General features: G+C 35.0%; 1 pseudogene; it reads right to left on the bottom strand.

The window, feature by feature from the left end:
* Positions 1–17,877, bottom strand: part of LOC122918027 — a 117,943-nt pseudogene that overhangs the window by 98,667 nt on the left and 1,399 nt on the right.

Genomic DNA, 17,877 nt, shown 5'->3' with positions numbered 1-17,877 from the left:
AGGCTCTTCTCTCTACTGTCTTTACTATAATCTAATTAGGAAAAGTTGTCTAAGACTTAGGTTGGAATCCCAGCACACTTTGGGGGGATATTCTTATTTATATTGACAAAACCTTTATAGCTTTATTGAATGCCTGACTCTCATCGCCAAAAATCCTAACAGCAAAACAACTTTGAATAAGTAATAAGTTGGTACTGGGCTGTACTGATCAGTCTCAAAGACTGTCCATATCTGTGGACTTTTCAAGAGCCTCCACAGACAAAACCGAACCAAAAGATCAGTCAAAATCTTCTGGTTGAAAGACAGGTTAATCTTGAAGGCTTACTAAATCATCTGAGGAAGAATAGTTGAGATCCGTTGTAATGAACAGTCTTGGGGCTAAGACAAGTTAATAGCATTATCTAGATTTGATGAATTTTTCCTCCTTTCAAGGATGGCATTTTTAGATCTTGATATTTTAGACTTCTAGATTATTGGTTTTCATGCAGACCCCATTCCAACCCCATTACTTGTGATTTCCTCCCCACCCCCCCATCTACCTTTCTCTGGTGGTGCTTCAGTTTTCATAAATTCTGACTGACAAATGGGTAATTATGATACCATTTTCCTTAGGTAAGTTGAGGACAAAATGAAAGCGCTTTTAATTAATATTTTTACACACCAACACACCATTTTAAATTCTATGATCTTCCATATTCTCTTATTCTTTCCAGCTTTGAGTCAGGGCTGCCACTCCGTCTAGTAGCCACTTATTAGTGTGCAAGAGCTCTCCTTGCACCAAGACTGGAAGTGGAGTCCTCTCCCTCTGTGTTTCCCAAATCTCCATGAAATTAGTTTCCTTTTCAAAATCTATCCTGATCTGACTTAACACCTTTAACTCTGAGCCATACTGACCTCAAGTAGTATGCTACTGTTCCCTCTCAACTGCTCAGCCCAATCCTAAACTGTTCCTTGTTTAGTTCCCTAAATGCCAGAATATGGTGTTGAAAAAAACGTCACCTGAAGAAAAAAGATAAAAGTAATAGACCATTGCTTTAGACCATATTTTTTTTTTAAAAGATTTTATTTATTTATTTATTTGACAGAGAGAAATCACAAGTAGATGGAGAGGCAGGCAGAGAGAGAGGGAAGCAGGCTCCCTGCCGAGCAGAGAGCCCGACGCGGGACTCGATCCCAGGACCCCGAGATCATGACCCGAGCCGAAGGCAGCGGCTCAACCCACTGAGACCATTGCTTTAGAATCAGCCTCCCTGATCATCTTATTCGCCACTCTTTCTGTAGCACAGGGGTCTTTTGCACATGTGGAAGCCCAATCTAAGGAGGAAAAATCATTTGACATAATAATCTTTAGGGAGTTGAAATACTTTTACAGAATATGCAGATTCATCCCCCAACCTCAGTCAAACTCTGCTTTTCAGAAGGGAGCATAGGATTGTATTTTGTATAAACACTGTGTCTAGTGAAGTGTGTTCCCCAAACAATAGGATTCTCAAAGAGGAATACTAACTTTGTTGAAATGCATTTTGTCCCTACTACACTAGGGTCTATTAGTGTAAAGGAAGAGTCATTCAAATTTTAAGACTTCAAATTATAATACTACCATAAAATGAAGGTTAAAAGGCCTTCGTAATTAAGGTAAATAAAAATGATGACATGAGGTCTAACTAAAATATCTGCTTTCAGAATTGATAATTGGAAGTATTTCAGTAACTTCTCATCTCCCTTCAGGAAATGTTTACCAAGTGGATATATTAACGTAAAAAGCATTTTCTCTTTTTTTCATTTTTGGAGTCAATTATTTCTCAACATGAGGTAAAACACTGTACCAACCCAATCAGAGAAACTTCAGAGCCAGAAATAATCATGATCATATTCATTAGTTACATTATAATCAAATAAGTAATAAGGAAAGCAGAGCTGCTATAAGGAAATAGGTGTATTTACAAAAATGATCTTTAAGAGGATTATGGATGTCTTATTTCATTAGAATAAAAGGAATCCTCACTTTCATTCCTTCTCCTGACTCCATTTGTGGTGAAGTATTCCAAGTGGATTCATTCTGTGGTAAAGAGCTGAACACAAAGAAACTGTTGAAATAGAAGGCTTTTACAAAGCAGCTACTGAGATCTACTTTTTTGTTCTGAGCTAGAAGTCTATTGAATGTATGCACAGGGGTGCTTTGTTTTCAACCTCCTCACGGTGGTGTTGTCTAACGATTTGTTTTCAAATTCTATGCTTATGAAGAGAAATGGACAGGGTCCCTTAACAGTCCTCAGATGAAAGCAAACACCACAGCAGATAAAGTATAAACATTATACTGACTGGAAATCATAAGAAGGAACAGCAAGGAATCGAGACACTTTATTTTTCATTCAATGAATAAAATGTTTGGTCATAGAATCAAATTCATTAAACACTCTTCAATTTGTATTACGTTATAAATACAAATCTTGCAAAATCAGTCTTCTATTTAATTAAAAATCTTGAGTTCTGGCCAAAGAGTAATTTGTCCTAAATAGTGCTATTAATTGAACACACTTGAAGAATTTATTTGACATGTTTCACCTTGGTCATTACATTACAAAATTGGCCCTGCCTAGAAGTGCTTAGTCGTCCTCTCAACAAATGGTTTCTGAAGGTCTGCTTTGGGATAGGCACAGTGAGATGGCTAACTTGCTGAAACTTTAAAAGATAAATGACTTGTAGTTTTAGTTGTGTGAATTATTATGTGGAGTACATTGACCCAGACAGTAAAATTAGACAAGGAAGAATTTATTCAAGAATATTACAAGAGGGAGACAGGCTAGAACTAAGTCTGAGCTCAACTCTACTGAAAAAAAAGACAAGAATTTTTAAGAGCTGGAGTAGGGGACCATAGGCAGCCTGTGTTTGCTAATCTGACCTACTCAAAGAACAAATGTTCCCTTGGACTGGCAACTAGCTTTTTAAAAATATTTTTGAGATTACATTTCAAAGGGACAGGAGAATTTATAAATTACTAAGATAAATGCTCTAAGAAAGGGGAGGTCAGGGCCTTGGGTCAGGAAGAAACCTGTATAAAGACTAGTTCAGGGTAAGGGGAACATTAATGTTCCCCTTGGTCAGTGGAGAAGAAATAAAAATTAACTCTAAACTGAGTTCAGATGATTAATGTAATTCACATAGATAATCTTAGCTAACGAATCTGTGGTAATATCATGTGTTTGTTCATTTTGATTCACTTTAGAGTATTTATTCATCTCTGTGAGGAGTAGAGACCTGCAAATGTCAGTTTTGCTTGTCATTGGAGTGGATATTAAAATGAACAAAAGTTTATGTTGTATACATCACCCTGCAAACATGAAGTCTCCATAATCATTCAGCATATTATGGTGCTTCTGTTCAGTATAGTGCTGTAGGCTGGGCCTGTGGAATCCATTGAAAACACTTGCCTCTGTTGAAAACCTACCCTCTGTTTTTTGATGAAACAAGGACATAGGAATACATACATTGTGTCCGATGTTGATGTTTAGCATTATTGTAGGAACTATTTAAGATGAAAATTGCCACAAAGCATTTTTTGGATATAAAGCAAGTTAGAGAACACTAATCCACTCAAAATTTTAGCATAAAAAATTTGCTATACACACATACAGTTTCCTTTTGGGAAAAATGCTAGGATATACATCTCATTACAGGACATGTATCTCATAAATGAGGTACAAACAAAAGTGACCAGATATTCTACAAAGAGAAAAACATTAGGTCTTTAGGACTACCTTTATAAAATTGCATTGTGAAGAGTCCTCTATGATTGGTGAAATAATCTGGAGAGTGAAAATAATGTTGTTTTTTGTAACTGCCTAATATCATCAGAGTGACTCTTATTGTTTCTGAGAATAAAATAATTGAAGCAATTTATCCTCAAGACAAGTGCTATATAACTCTATCTATTATTGCTGTTGTGAATATAGTCAAAAGTGTTTATAGTACAGTTTGAATAGAACAGACCAGATGTCTAAGTGTTGTTTCTCTTACTAGTTGTGGAAACCTTGCTTGCCAAATGACAGTGACAAATGGCAAACTACCTATTAGAGTACAGAGCTTCTTGTGGGTAGGTGATGTTATAGTTCACCTTGTACACATATTGGGTCCTATTAAGCATTTAAACACTACTTAGGGAACACATATGTAAGAGAAATGTTATTTGTATTTGGATCTTGGCAGTATTTCAGTACAGAAAATGGAAATAACCAATACATATTTACTTAATTCCCATGGAAAGAGGATATTTGAAAACTAAAGCCATTTGCAAGTTTTTTTTCCCCTCATAATCACAGAATTACCCTATAATTTATTATCCAAATTAGGACCCTTTTGTTCAGAAAAGAAATACTAAAGAAGATAGGGTTCTCAGTCATATATTGGAGTGTCTATTACTCTACCCATTTTATAGAGAAGGAAACTAAAGTTTATTTATTGGTAAAGCTTGACTCTATATAAGGTATCTTAGAAGAAAATAAATAGAAGCCATTAGAAAACACAAATGTTCCACCCATATTTTGATAAGGTTTGTGGAACGCTTGTTTCCTAAAGCCTTTCTGTAACCTTCAAGTCCCTCTGGGCACCATTCTTGATGTGGGGGTACTGGTGAGAACCTCATTTGTGATTAGTGAAAATTACTCTAGCTTAAAGCTTTCTAAAGCTACAAGGGGATTAATTGAAAGTAACCAAGTACATTTTACATAATGAGAATTATGTACAGTTTATAAGCCATAAACTTAAACATAAAAATATGTGTTGGAGGGGGTGTCTGGGTGGCTCAGTGGATTAAGCCTCTGCCTTCGGCTCAGGTCATGATCCCAGGGTCCTGGGATCGAGCCCCATATCTGGTTCTCTGCTCAGAGGGGAGCCTGCTTCCTCCTCCCCCCCTCACCCCGTGATCTCTGTCTGTCAAATAAATAAATTTTAAAAAAGAAAAAAAAATATGTGTTGGAAAACTATAAATATAGTGAGATAGGGTTCCACTGTTAACCTTACATTGTTCCACTAAGTAACTTTCCTATTCCTGGGGAATAGAGAAATATGTAGCTAGTTGATTGTTTTTATTTTAAAGAAATTGTTTTTGTTCTTGTTCCATCTAAATTCCTCTTCTCCGGCTGTAGGTTTTGTTTATTATTTTCTGCATTGCAAGATGGTTTGGACCTGCTATGTTTTATCAGAAGGTGGCTTTTGGTTTGTAGAGAAGTAGGCTTATGGTTGCAAAAAGTTCACACTTCAAATTAAAAAAAAAAAATCTATTGTCGTATTTTTCTGTTTCTATTCTTAATTTCCCAGAAGTTGTGTAGATCCTCTGTGGCCAATACCGTCAACAATATCTGCCTCAGAATTTTGCTATCTCTGTGTGTTGTATCGCATTGAGCAGGTTTTATTTTGTCCTCCTGAGCATCCTCTTCCTTCTGTAATTATCAGGAAAATTGTGGGGAAAGTACATTTCAGAAGAAGTCTGAGCCAAAAATGCACCATCCATTGGGCAAAACCAATGATGGAGACATTTTGTACCAGTAAGCATATTCCTTGACTATAACACATCAGGGTTTTAAAGTTGAAACATTTCATGGCAGAAATAATATGATTTCAAATTCAAAATTACCTAGTTTTAAAGTATAGTTAGTCATTAATATAGTACAGTATCTCTGTTCTATGATTTACCAATGTCCCATAGAAATCTCTCTTTTATCTAAAAATATATTGGCAGATCCATCTAATTCTGTCTGAAATGCTGGCTTTGAGTAGGTACTTTCCAGTAAGCTTTGTGCCTCTACCCTTTCTAAAAAGTAGTTAATAATTATTCTTTTCTATTCCCTATTGAATGTATAGTTATTATGTATTTTTAAAAAATGTCTTGTTTTAACAGATATTTATTTTGGTGAACTGTTGGTTATTGTTCTTTTTTAAATACCTGAGCAACCATACAAGTTCTAATCATACCAGATTAGATACTTCTGTTAAAGTATAAATTATAAAAGAGGCAGTTAGCTTAAATATATGATGGCCGGGGATAAAGGTTTCTTCTGAAAATGGGTATTGTGTGCTTAATTTAAAATTTTTAAGACCTGTTCTTTCTCAATAATACAAAACTATATGTATATTTAAGAAGTAGAGAAGCTAAAAAAAAAAAAGAAGAAAAGAAAAGAAAGGAAAAAATTGTACTTCCATAATTAAAGTACTGTAAGAAATTGATTTACTCCTTCTACAGTGTGATTCAAAAATCTGAATGCTTGACTTTCATACACACTATAGTCAAAAGTACATGGAACTGATTTTGTCATTAATGTTATTTCAATTATATCTTAACCTTTACTAAAGTGCCATTTTCTTCAGTAGATATGGACAAATCAATATTATGCAATTGTATACACATGAGTTATAAAATTACAACACTAGAGAATTTATAATGAAACCTTGACTCTAGGATTGACCAAACATGAAAAGAATGTCTGAATAAGTCTAGGGATATCAGGATAAAAGAATTGATGTGAATAATATCAAAATCTAAGTCAAGTGTTACCCTTTGTATAAGTTCTCATTTGCTCCTTTGTGAATTTTATCTTATATTTGCATAACGAAGTGTTACTGACCATTTATTGTATACAAGTACTGGCATAGATACATTATATATCATAATTTGGCCATGGGCATTAATTTTAAGTAGCTCACAGTCTGAGACAACAAGAAGAAACAAGTATACACAATTTCAATCACAGCACACTTAGTGCCAAGAAAAAGTAAAACACATACATTGCTACTGGAATACAGAATAGTACTCAACCTCAGGATGTGTGGAGGACAGAGAGAATCCCTAGGTGTAATTGAAAGTTTGACGTCATTGTCTGTGCAAAGAAATACCAAAACACAGTGTGAAGGTAAAAGCAGTGAGTTTTTGGAGACCAGGCTGCATAATGCCTTGGGGAAAAATGGATTCTTCCCAAAATTTCCAAGGAGAAACCATAATTTTTCAATTTTGAAGTCAGAATCTGAGAAAGGTTAGATAGTCCTGCCATGTCTCTATAAAGTTTACAAATAAGTTTTCATCCCCCAATAGTTTTTATTTTTTTGAAGATTTAATTTATTTTTTGACAGAGAGAGAGAAAGAGCACAAGCAGAGGGAGTGGCAGGTAGAGGGAGAGGGAGAAGCAGACTTCCTGGGGAGCAGGTAGCCTGATGTGGGACTCAGTCCCAGGACCCTGGGATCATGACCTGAGCCGAAGGCAGATGCTTCACCAACTGAACCACCCAGGTGCCCCCATCTACCCTCGCAATAGTTTTTAAACATTTCATTAGAAAAATATCAACCAGTCTATGATTCTAAATTGTTTCATTATCTATTATTATCAATTTGACCTCAGGTGAAGGATAACAAACTTTGACTGGAAACAAATCAATACCTATTAGGGAAGTAGCTATAATGGAAGAAAACAAATGGGCTCTGGAGCCAGACAGGTCTTTTTCAAGTGGGCTCAGATCTCAATTTCTCTATGGCTACCACCTTGACTTTGCATTTCATTCTGCTCTTTGCTCTCCTACATCCTTGGACCCAAGCCCCTTTTATTCTGTTCTTTCTTTGTTGCCCATTGTATTTATCTTCTTCCAATATATGTTATAACCTATTTATTATGTTTTTTGTTACTGTGCTCTTCTGTGAGAATTTATGCTTCATGAGGACATCTGGTCTCTTTTGTTCATTGGTACATTCCCAATGTGAAGTACAGTGACACGTAATAAATGCTAAATAAATATTGAATAATTAATAAATAAACAACTGTTAGCATTATCACTCACTAACTATGTGTTTGTTGGATATGCTCAATCCTTTTGAATCTTACTTATGTATAAATCAAGTCAAGAATTCCTACTCCATACGGTTTAATTTTTAAAAAATGTATATATTTGTATTATACAGTTGACCCATGGAGGTTAGGGATGCCAACCGCCCACACAGTCAAAAGTCTGTATAACTTTTGACTCCCTAAAAACTTAACTACTAATAGCGTACTATTGACGGGAGCATACTGGTAACATGAATAGTCAATTATCACATACAAAAAATGTGTTAATTTCTAAAGAAAATAAAATCATAAGGAAGAGGAACTACATTTAGAGTACTGTACTGTATTGAAAAAAATCCATATATGATTGAATCTGTGCAGTTCAAACCCATTTTATTCAAGGGTCAACTGTATGTATCTATAGATATACATATATACAAAGAGAGAGATTGAAGGAAGGAATAAGATAGGAAGAAGGAAAGGAAGGGAAGGAAGATACACTAGAACCCTGAGTATAAGCAGCACTTATATGTACCTGGTTATCATCATGTTCCTTCTTCCTAATTAATGGACACATCTGTAGCCAGAAGTTATTCCTCAAAGTGTAGATCAAATTGTGCTTTGTACCTGAGTGAGATCTTTGAACCCAGTCACACTGATCAGGGTCCTAAATATTCTGCTTACAGCTTAAATACAACTTCTAGAAAAACAATATGCAGATGCTAGCTTATTTGGACAAGTTATAGGGCAGCAAGTAGTTGCAAGTGGCAACTGAGTAAAGGGATTTGTTGGTATGGAAACCGTTGTCATTAACATACATTTTTTATTAATTCATCATGTTTCCATAGTTTCATTATACATTCAGAAAAATACGTCTTCTTTGAAATTAGTCCCGAACACACCGGAAGACATTGAATTTGACAGGTGATCTCTAATAAAAACAAAAACAAAAAAAAATGTAGCAGTGTTTTTAGAATTAAAGTATAAAGGGCAAAATAAACAAAAGCATTTTATAAAATTTTATGTAAAAGAACACGCATTGAAAGAGACATCCAGTGGCTTCCCAATGATTCACAACGCGAGACAAGGGACAAAGCCAGGGAGTCTATTCAATACCTCTTGTCTCTATAGAAACAACACTATTAACACCCACTCCTTTTCTATTTCCATGGTGACAGGACACAGAAGTACCTTAGAAAGAAAATGGGTAAAGATAAGAGATCTTTTAAGTGTTGATGGAGGTGAGTGGAGGCTGGTGATGACAGGAAGTACGGATGCTCACTAATCTCAAGTAATTTCTTATAGTCATGGAAGGATGTTGCAATCAGGCTTTAGCTCTAGTGATAGATCAGGGCACCATTAGGCTACTCCGAGTTTACAAAATGAACATTCCCAAACCACCTGAGTGATTTTACATGCAAATCTTACTAGAGTTTATTTGACAATTAAAAGCAAAATAAAGGGTGGGTTTGTTTGTTTGTTTGTTTTGAGTTTGTTTAAGTAATTTCTGCACCCAAGGTGGGATCAAACCCATGAAGCCTAGATCATGAGTCGCATGTTCCTCTGACTGAGCCAGCTAGGCACCACCAGAATTAGTTTTAAAAAGTGTTTAATAAAAATATAAATAAGGGGAGTCTGGGTGCCTCAGTCAGTTAAGTGTCTGCTTTTGGCTCAGGTCATGATCATGGAGTCCCAGGATCAAGCTCCTCATCCAGCTCTTTGCTCAGTGGGGAGCCTGCTTCTCCCTCTGCCCCTGACCCAGCTCCTGTTGTCTCGCTTCTTCTTTCTCTCTCAAAATAAATGAATTAAAAAATATCTTTTAAAAATATACAAATAATATGTTCTCCCTTATATTTATTCATACACTATTATCTCATTTTATCATTGAATTGCTACATAAAAGGGAATAGCATTAATGTTGTTTAGTTTTTAGAAGAAATAATATGATGGAATCAAGTGCATAAAGTCTATTTTATAGCTTAAGTTTTTTCCAGCTTCTAGTTTATTCTGGTAAATTCGTTCTTGAAGGAAATTTCCCAAAAATACCAAAGATTTAGAAGATGAAAAGAGAAGGGAAGGAAAGTACTCAGACAATTTTAATACCTCTATAGTGGAATTATTCACAGCTAAATAGGCTCTTAGCTCTTTTTCTCATTGACATATGCCAAATATAATATTAACAATGGAATGAAGGACAGACATATTCTCTGCCATCCCCTGTATCATTTCCTATGACTTCCTGAAAGTTAAAATTACTTTAAGTTACAGGGAACATGAATCAGGAAAGCTCATGGTAGATTAAATAGTATAGAGAAATGAATGAAGTACTGTCCTACTGCATGTACAGCTCAGTTGGATGGGGATAGCCATCCAAAGGCCTGTGTGCTCTATTCCATGTAGTGGACGGAAATCTTGTGAAAATATTAAGATTGGTATATCTTTCATCTTTAAATAAAAATGCATTATAACTTGCAACTGTGTTTGATGTTCCATGCTTGGTTCTTTCATTGTGAGGGGTTATTGATCTCTTTGTTTTGCTTGTTAACATTTCCTTCATGAAGTCTCTCTTTCTGGTTTTGAAAGAATAAAGATAACACCCTTGAAAGATTACTGCCATGCCTTCTTTTATAGTGATGCACCTTTCAGTAGAAAAGTTTCCCCAAGTACAGTCATATTTGACACTCCCAGATTTGAGGGACAGTAAGGTAGCTGTGACAGTAAGACTGGATTCATTGGTGTAATGGGAAAGGCCCAGGTACCCTTGCCATGCTTTACCGTCCAGTTGGTGTTTGCAGGAGTTTCATTCAGTAAAACCTTTCAAGCACCAGGATATGATCATTTTTATCAGTCATTGGTGAAACCAAGTTGTAGCTTAAAAAACATAATTTCAATTTAAAAGTAGAACAAATATTATATCAGCATTACTCTCCTTAAATATGAGACCTAGATAAGTAAATTAATCAGTGAATTAATCAAATCACATTAGTATCTCCTAGATTATAACAAATCTTTTATTATTCTTATTCTCTGCAATTTTAGAGCTGGGTAAGATAAGATTGTACCTGAACCATAACACTTATGTCATTATTTAAGGATAATAATATAGTTAATTTTATAGAAAAGAAATTATCAGTAGAACTGGCCATTTGTTATTATTATTCAACTCTAAAGAGTATGTCAGTAGTTTCTCATAAGAAATAATCTCATATATGTCTATCTCTACTTTTAAATTTATTTGATGATGTTATCCTTAAGTATTTTGAATTGTAATTAAAATTGTATATTCATTGTATGAATGATAATGATGAATGAAGAAATTTAAGTTGATGAATTTAAATTAAATTAGGTTATCAGTGTTGCTAAAATAAACACCCACATATTTTGTATTATAACAAAATTACTAGTTTTTAAATTATTAAATATGTAAAAAGGGTACAAAAAAATTACTAGCAATTTTTACATATAATTTCCAGGACTTCTTCAAACAGATGGTCCAATAAAAACATTTTCTTTTTTCTTCCTATTTTTATATTTGTGGCTATACTTTATTTAGAAATACATAATGAACTAGTATGAAATATGTGGTATGTATAAATTGCTTATTTAACATGTAACTTAGTTGCTTAATTTTATATATTAAGTTATTGCAGTGGCAGTTTAACCACTATCTTATCTTTTCATTGGCTTTCTGTGAGCCCAACCCACGTAGTAAGATACCTCACATATGGGAAGTAGTATGTTTGTATCATTGAAAATCTATGGGTTGTGGTTTTGCCTTTTACTAGATTATTAAAATCTTTTTTCTCTCTAGGTCACATATCAGTTTGCCAAAGCAATTTTTAAAAGCTAAAAACACTTTGCCAAAGTAAAGTTGGTACTAGGTGGTAGAGTGGAAAAGAGTGGACTTTGAAGTGGGGCAATTCTGCATTTGAATCTACCTTTGACAATCCTTTACCAAGTGAGTGATATTGACCTATTTAGTTATTTTACCCATTCTTCATTTTCTCATCTGGAAATAGGAGAAACAGTATCCGTAAGGAGTTTTTGGTTATGAGAAATAATATCTGCAAAAACACAGCCAAGAATGTAGAATGTGATTCATGTTTAATAAATATCAGATGAAATATAACAAAACTTTAATAAGACAAAGCTTTCCATGAGTTTCCTCTTCATAATGTAAAATAAAGGAAAGGGACTTAATATGTAATGACCACTTTGTTTAGTCAGCTTCTGCACCAAAGTCAATACTTTTTTTCCCTATTTTAAAGCACCTTGGGTAACTGAAGCACTCAAGTTAAATAAAAGGGCATAGCTCCTCCCTCTCCCCCAACATGTAAGTCAGTCTTATGACATTGACACATTAGCCAGAAGTCTCAGGTCTTTCCCCAGACACAAGATTTTGCAGAACTTCAGTTCATGCCACAAGGAGACCAGAGCAGTCAGACTTCTTCCATTTGACTTGCACGGGCCACTTTTTCATGGCCATTGCAAGGTTGGGTAGAACGGAGGGTAGAGCCCACACCTCTTTCTCTATCCACACTTCTCAACAGTTTCTTTTCTATCATCCTTTCTACTCACATTTTTCTTATTCTAGTAATCTGTATTTACATCTCCAGTCCTGGGTATTTTAACATATGTTATCCTTACTCATAATTTTTTGCTGAATAAAATACATACTAAATTGCCCTTTCAAACCTAAACAGGAAATACTATTATTACAACACAATACTAGTTTTGTATAATTAATCTGCGAGATAAAATAGTGCTGGAAGGACTGAACCATTAGAATTGAGAATAATCTTCTAAAATGAGGAAATAGGACATAAATGTTTCTGGAGTCCATTTCATGTAATCAAGTTTTATTTACCCACACTAATAAATGTTGAGTGAATACTACGGCATGAATAATCTCAGATAATAACCTTTGAGAAGTAGATAAACCAATGGTCATTCCCAGAATTTGAAATGCTTGATTTTTGTGGGTATGCTGGTTTATATCACTTTTATCTAATTACTCTGTTCCAGTCTGTTTGATATAAAGATGTGTCTATACTTTCTATTACTTACTCTATACTTTCTGTTTATATACTAAATATACAGATTACTTATCAAGCAAAGTTGCTGGTTGTATAGGAATTGCCTCTATTTTAATCTAGGTGGGAGATAATTTATTTAAAAAATGTAATAGAATAGCAGTGTGGCCCTATGGAAAGTAGTGAATCCAAACTATATTCTTAATCTTAATGATTAGATAACAAGGAAAATAATTACAAATGGCATTAATTGAATTCACTGTTGTTGCATTCCTAACACTTTCCCCTACGGACTTTCTATGCATCATTTCACAAAATGCCACAAATTTCACAGGTTGCCAGATTTATCAAATGAAAATATTGGATGCCCATTTATCTGAATTTCAGGTAAACTTTTTTTTTTTCATTATAGGTATACCCCATGCAATATAAGGACATACTTGTTTATCTGAATTCAAATGTAATTTGGTATCCTATAGTTTATCTGGCAACCCTAAAATTTTTTTAATCATTATACACCATTATTAGTAATCCCCATTATAAAGAAAAGAAATGGAGGTTAAATCACTTGTTCCATGCTATATGGATATTTAGTTTGGAATAAAATCAAAATAGTCCGATAGTCCCATTTCATAGTTCACGCTCCTCAGCAGTTCACTTTCCGCTCTACCTCAGTGGCAACCCCAATGAGCCAAAAGCCTGCTGCATGTGATCACCGTGGTCCCTTCTCAACTCTAATCACCCATGATGTAGTCCTATTTATCAAGGTACAAAGCGGTTTACTGTTTAAAAGTTAATTCCACTTCCTTGCTCCAAAATGAATGCCTTTATTTTCACAGCATCATTAAAACAGCACTAATGTAAATAATTTTCACATTTTTTGAGAAACTTTCCAGAGATCATTGTGCCATAACCAGCCAATCACTTACTCTATCAGAAAATTGATTTCTGTAATATATCCAATGGCCCTTGCAGTTTCTCTCCAAAGTTTTATGTGCTAATTACTACCTATTTACTTGTAAAAATGCTAATAAAATGTGCATCGATTTAAAAATAGGGGAAAATGCTCCTTCAAGTAACTACTGTGGTTCATTCTCTCTACTGTAAAATGGATCCTGGCCATGACAGTTAGAAAAGTTGTATTATGCATACTATGGACTTGAAAGCTCAGAGGCGAAAAGGACCTCCCAGTCATATAAAAAGTAATTTTAAAGAGTTGTAGGGTTTGGGAGGAAGGGTGATAAGGAGGTGTTTCACTTTGGACTCAGTAAAAGATTTTGAATTTATTTTGCCTAGTATCACCTCAGTCAGGTCCAAGTGACACATCTCATATCATGAGTTAGTTCATTGATAGGAGTCCAAGATTCTATCTTTATTCCAAAATGGAGGCAGGGTAGTTGGCAGCACACAGTTCATCTGACGTGGTTAAATGGGGGAACTGAGCAATGTTTCAGATCCATAGTGGCTTTTCTCTGATAGCAGAGAGGATTGTCTTATAATAAAGTAATGGGAAAGACAATTTATACATATTCTGGACAGAGATAATGTAGGATATTCAAGGTAGATCTACAAATGGAAACTGGACAATCTATGAGCTTGAAGGACTGCCAAGTAGCTCCATGACACTAGTGTCAAATGGTAATTGCTATGACTGTGGCAATAGCCAAAGACTTGGCAACTTTGTTTCCTGCTCTAGCTCTGAAGAACTGGGTCCACTTGTTGCCATGGAGAGGGAGAAGGACTTCACAATTAGGGCACAAATAACATAGAGAATAGGAACCTATATTTATTAATGAAAATCATTGGTCCCCTCTGATTTACTGTTTCTGGTCTTCACCTTCTCCATGACATGTTATCTATATACTGAGAATTAATACTTTTTTCTTTTCTTCATGCTCAAATAATATTTCTTATGCCTCTGAATTAGAGTTTTTCTTCAGTAATATCATTATTTGTTGATAAATTTACCTATGATCATACATAATGAAATATGGTAGAATGCATCTAATATGATTTCCTATTATGTCCCTAATAAGATGTCTGTGATTTAAAAGGTGTTTAATAAATAGTTGTTAAGTGAATAAGTGGAAATAAACTATGTACTGATCTTAGACTCTATCATGAATATATAATGCTTATAAACAGGGGAATTCTACAAATACTTAATTATTATTTAACAATTAATAGGGCCAGAAAATAATTTCCAGACCAAGAAAGTAAATGATTTTGTTTGAGGATCAGATATAATGGAAAGTAGTATGGTTTAATAGAAAAAGCATGGTCTTGGAAATAGAACTAGATTTTCATTTGAAATTGTCTGCTTTGAGTTATGACGTCAAAGAGTAATTATTTAACCTCTTGAGACTCATTACAGCTGTCACTATAAAATGTGAACAAAAATTATAAAGAAGGAGGAGTTATAAAGTGGTGAATTCAATCTCTGGTACATAGTAGATGATCATTAAATGTGAATTCACTCCCCCTTTTCTGGAGTCTTCTGAGATCAACATTCGAACAAAATTAGTCATGATGATGGAACATGCCAGGTTAAAACTACCTAGAAATACTGAAGTTAAAAGAAAAAGATTAAGCCTCTGCCTTTGGCTCAGGTCATGATCTCAGGGTCCTGGGATCAAGTCCCGCATCTGACTCTCTGCTTGGCAGGGAGCCTGCTTCCTCCTCTCTCTCTCTGCCTGCCTCTTACTACTTGTGATATCTCTCTGTCAAATAAATAAATAAAATCTTAAAAAAAAAAAGAAAGAAAAAGATTAGGTCAGCATTGAGTTATTTAATTATGAAGAGAATAAGGTGAAATTTGCCAAATTTTATTTAAGCCATTTTACAGGCTTAAATAAGCCTACTTTTAAAATTATTTATTAATGACAATGTTTACTCAATTCAGTTTTATAATTGTCTTGTTTCAGTGTAAAAAAAAGTACTAAAATTTTCTTGACATGTTTGCAGTATTTTTTATTATCACACCTAACATCTTTTCTTATTTCGTAACTCCACGTGGAGTCAGTCTCTTTATAGTTTTTTCTTTTGGAAACTATCTATGTCAGCCTCCTCTGCATGTCTCTATCACATGTATCTTGAACTTTCTGGTGTGTTATGTAAAACAATACCAGCACCTTCTGCTTGAAGTAGGTAAAAATGACAAGATGAAAAGCTGACTATGAAAAAAAAAAAGAACCCTGGCTCATTTGCAAAACAGCAAAATTTTTCAGTTCCCTCAAAGAAAAACATTTGGAAACAAAGCATAATTTTCAACTATTTTTACACGGGATAATTTCCTTTCAGATCTGTGGCTAGGGCTCATGATAAAATTAACACTTTTGGTAATTAATTGACTACCTACTTGATTGACTATTCTACTTGATTGAAAAAAATGTCTAGCTAGAACTATTCTTTCGTTAAGGGATTGAGGACTTGAGTTAAATAGTCAGAAATAATTTATGACTCTTAAAAGATTAAAATATAAAAGTTAAAAGATCACCTAACTATGATTAACAATGTAAAGAGGGTATTTCTGTCTTTAGTGCAGTGATGTGAATATTCAAGCCAATACTATTCACCTGATCAGGAAACTGTCTCAGGGGTTTAGGATAAACAGGTATATTTTAATTTATGGAAGTTAAGAAACCCAATAGCCATTCTCTTGATAGTAATCAGGGAGGCTGCTCCACATTTATCTCTGTTTACCTTCACCAGGTTATAACCTTGAATTTTCTAGACTTTCCTAGAATATGGTCTTTTTATAGACAAGGGATGTCAATAATACTATAATATCCAATATCTTTGAAAGTTTATTTTTAATGCTCTATGCAATTACATTTCAAGGGAGGAATCTCAGGAGCATTTGTAGAAAGAAACCATGAAACTTATGGTGTGGCTTAACATTTATTGAAACCTCATTTGCAGCACAATGTGACAGATATCCATTTCTCCCTCATCCTCACTGCTAAATCCAACTTAAAACCCTGGAAATAGTCAAAGGTACAACAAAAGGAGCTTTCTTAAAATTGTTAGGAAGACAACACACTGATTTAAGACCCCAGGATGAGAGGAACAGAGTACCAAGGTGTTTTACATCCTCTTATCAAAAAATAACAACAACAAAAATTAACCAAGACCACGCATTTCCCAACACCTAAACCAGGAAAGGAGGGCATTCCTAGTAGGCCTGTTCCTCTCCTGGACTGAGTGGGAGCTGTGTCTAACACACCCGATTAGACCTGGTAGAACCAGCAAGGCCTGTTGGTCTGTAGTTCCACAACAATGACTCTCTTTTCCTTACTGGCCCTGGACCTGAGAATTCTTTACCTGGTCTAGAGACACCAGGGAGGCTGATGGGGAAGGGGTTGTGTGGGATGGGCGAACCAGTATGAAGATCACATCACAACACAACACAAGTAGACTGGGGGCCAGTTTTCATTTCCAAGAGACAGGAGTGGTCCTACCATAGTAAGCATCCAGTCAGGGAAGTTTCCTCATCCATGAAAAGCAAAGACTACCATCTTCCCCCAAGATACACCAAGTGGGTACAACTGGGGAAACGCTTTCTCCATCCTTACCACCAGCAGTGAATAGGAGGAAGATCAGAAGTTCCAAGTAAACCTAGCGGATACCAGTGTGGAATATCTGAAAGCTGTACTGTCATTAGAACTCATACCCACAAAAACAGGCCAGGCCATGTATGCTAAACCTAAGCATCTCACCCTGAACACTGTCCATCCAATCCAACAAGCATTATGTTTAGCCATTCCCAAGATTTAGAAATCAAAGAATTAGGTGGAGATCAATGGAAAACTGGCCAATGAAAATATTCATGTTCTATCCATGGAAAAATGAAGAAAATACTGAAGAGTGATATACTAAGAATCCAAGCTATCTGTCCACCTCTGAATAAAAGCAAATGCCACTTCAGAGTTAAGGTCAGTCATGCAATCAGGTTTGCGTGGCAAGGAAACAACTTTTGAAAAGGATGGGCTTTCTAATGTTGGATCTTATCAGAGGACTCAATGCCTAGTGACAAT

The sequence above is a fragment of the Neovison vison genome, chromosome 1 (assembly GCF_020171115.1).
Source record: "Neovison vison isolate M4711 chromosome 1, ASM_NN_V1, whole genome shotgun sequence".
Classification (NCBI taxonomy): Eukaryota; Metazoa; Chordata; class Mammalia; order Carnivora; family Mustelidae; genus Neogale; species Neogale vison.
This window is presented reverse-complemented; position numbering and strand designations above follow the sequence as displayed.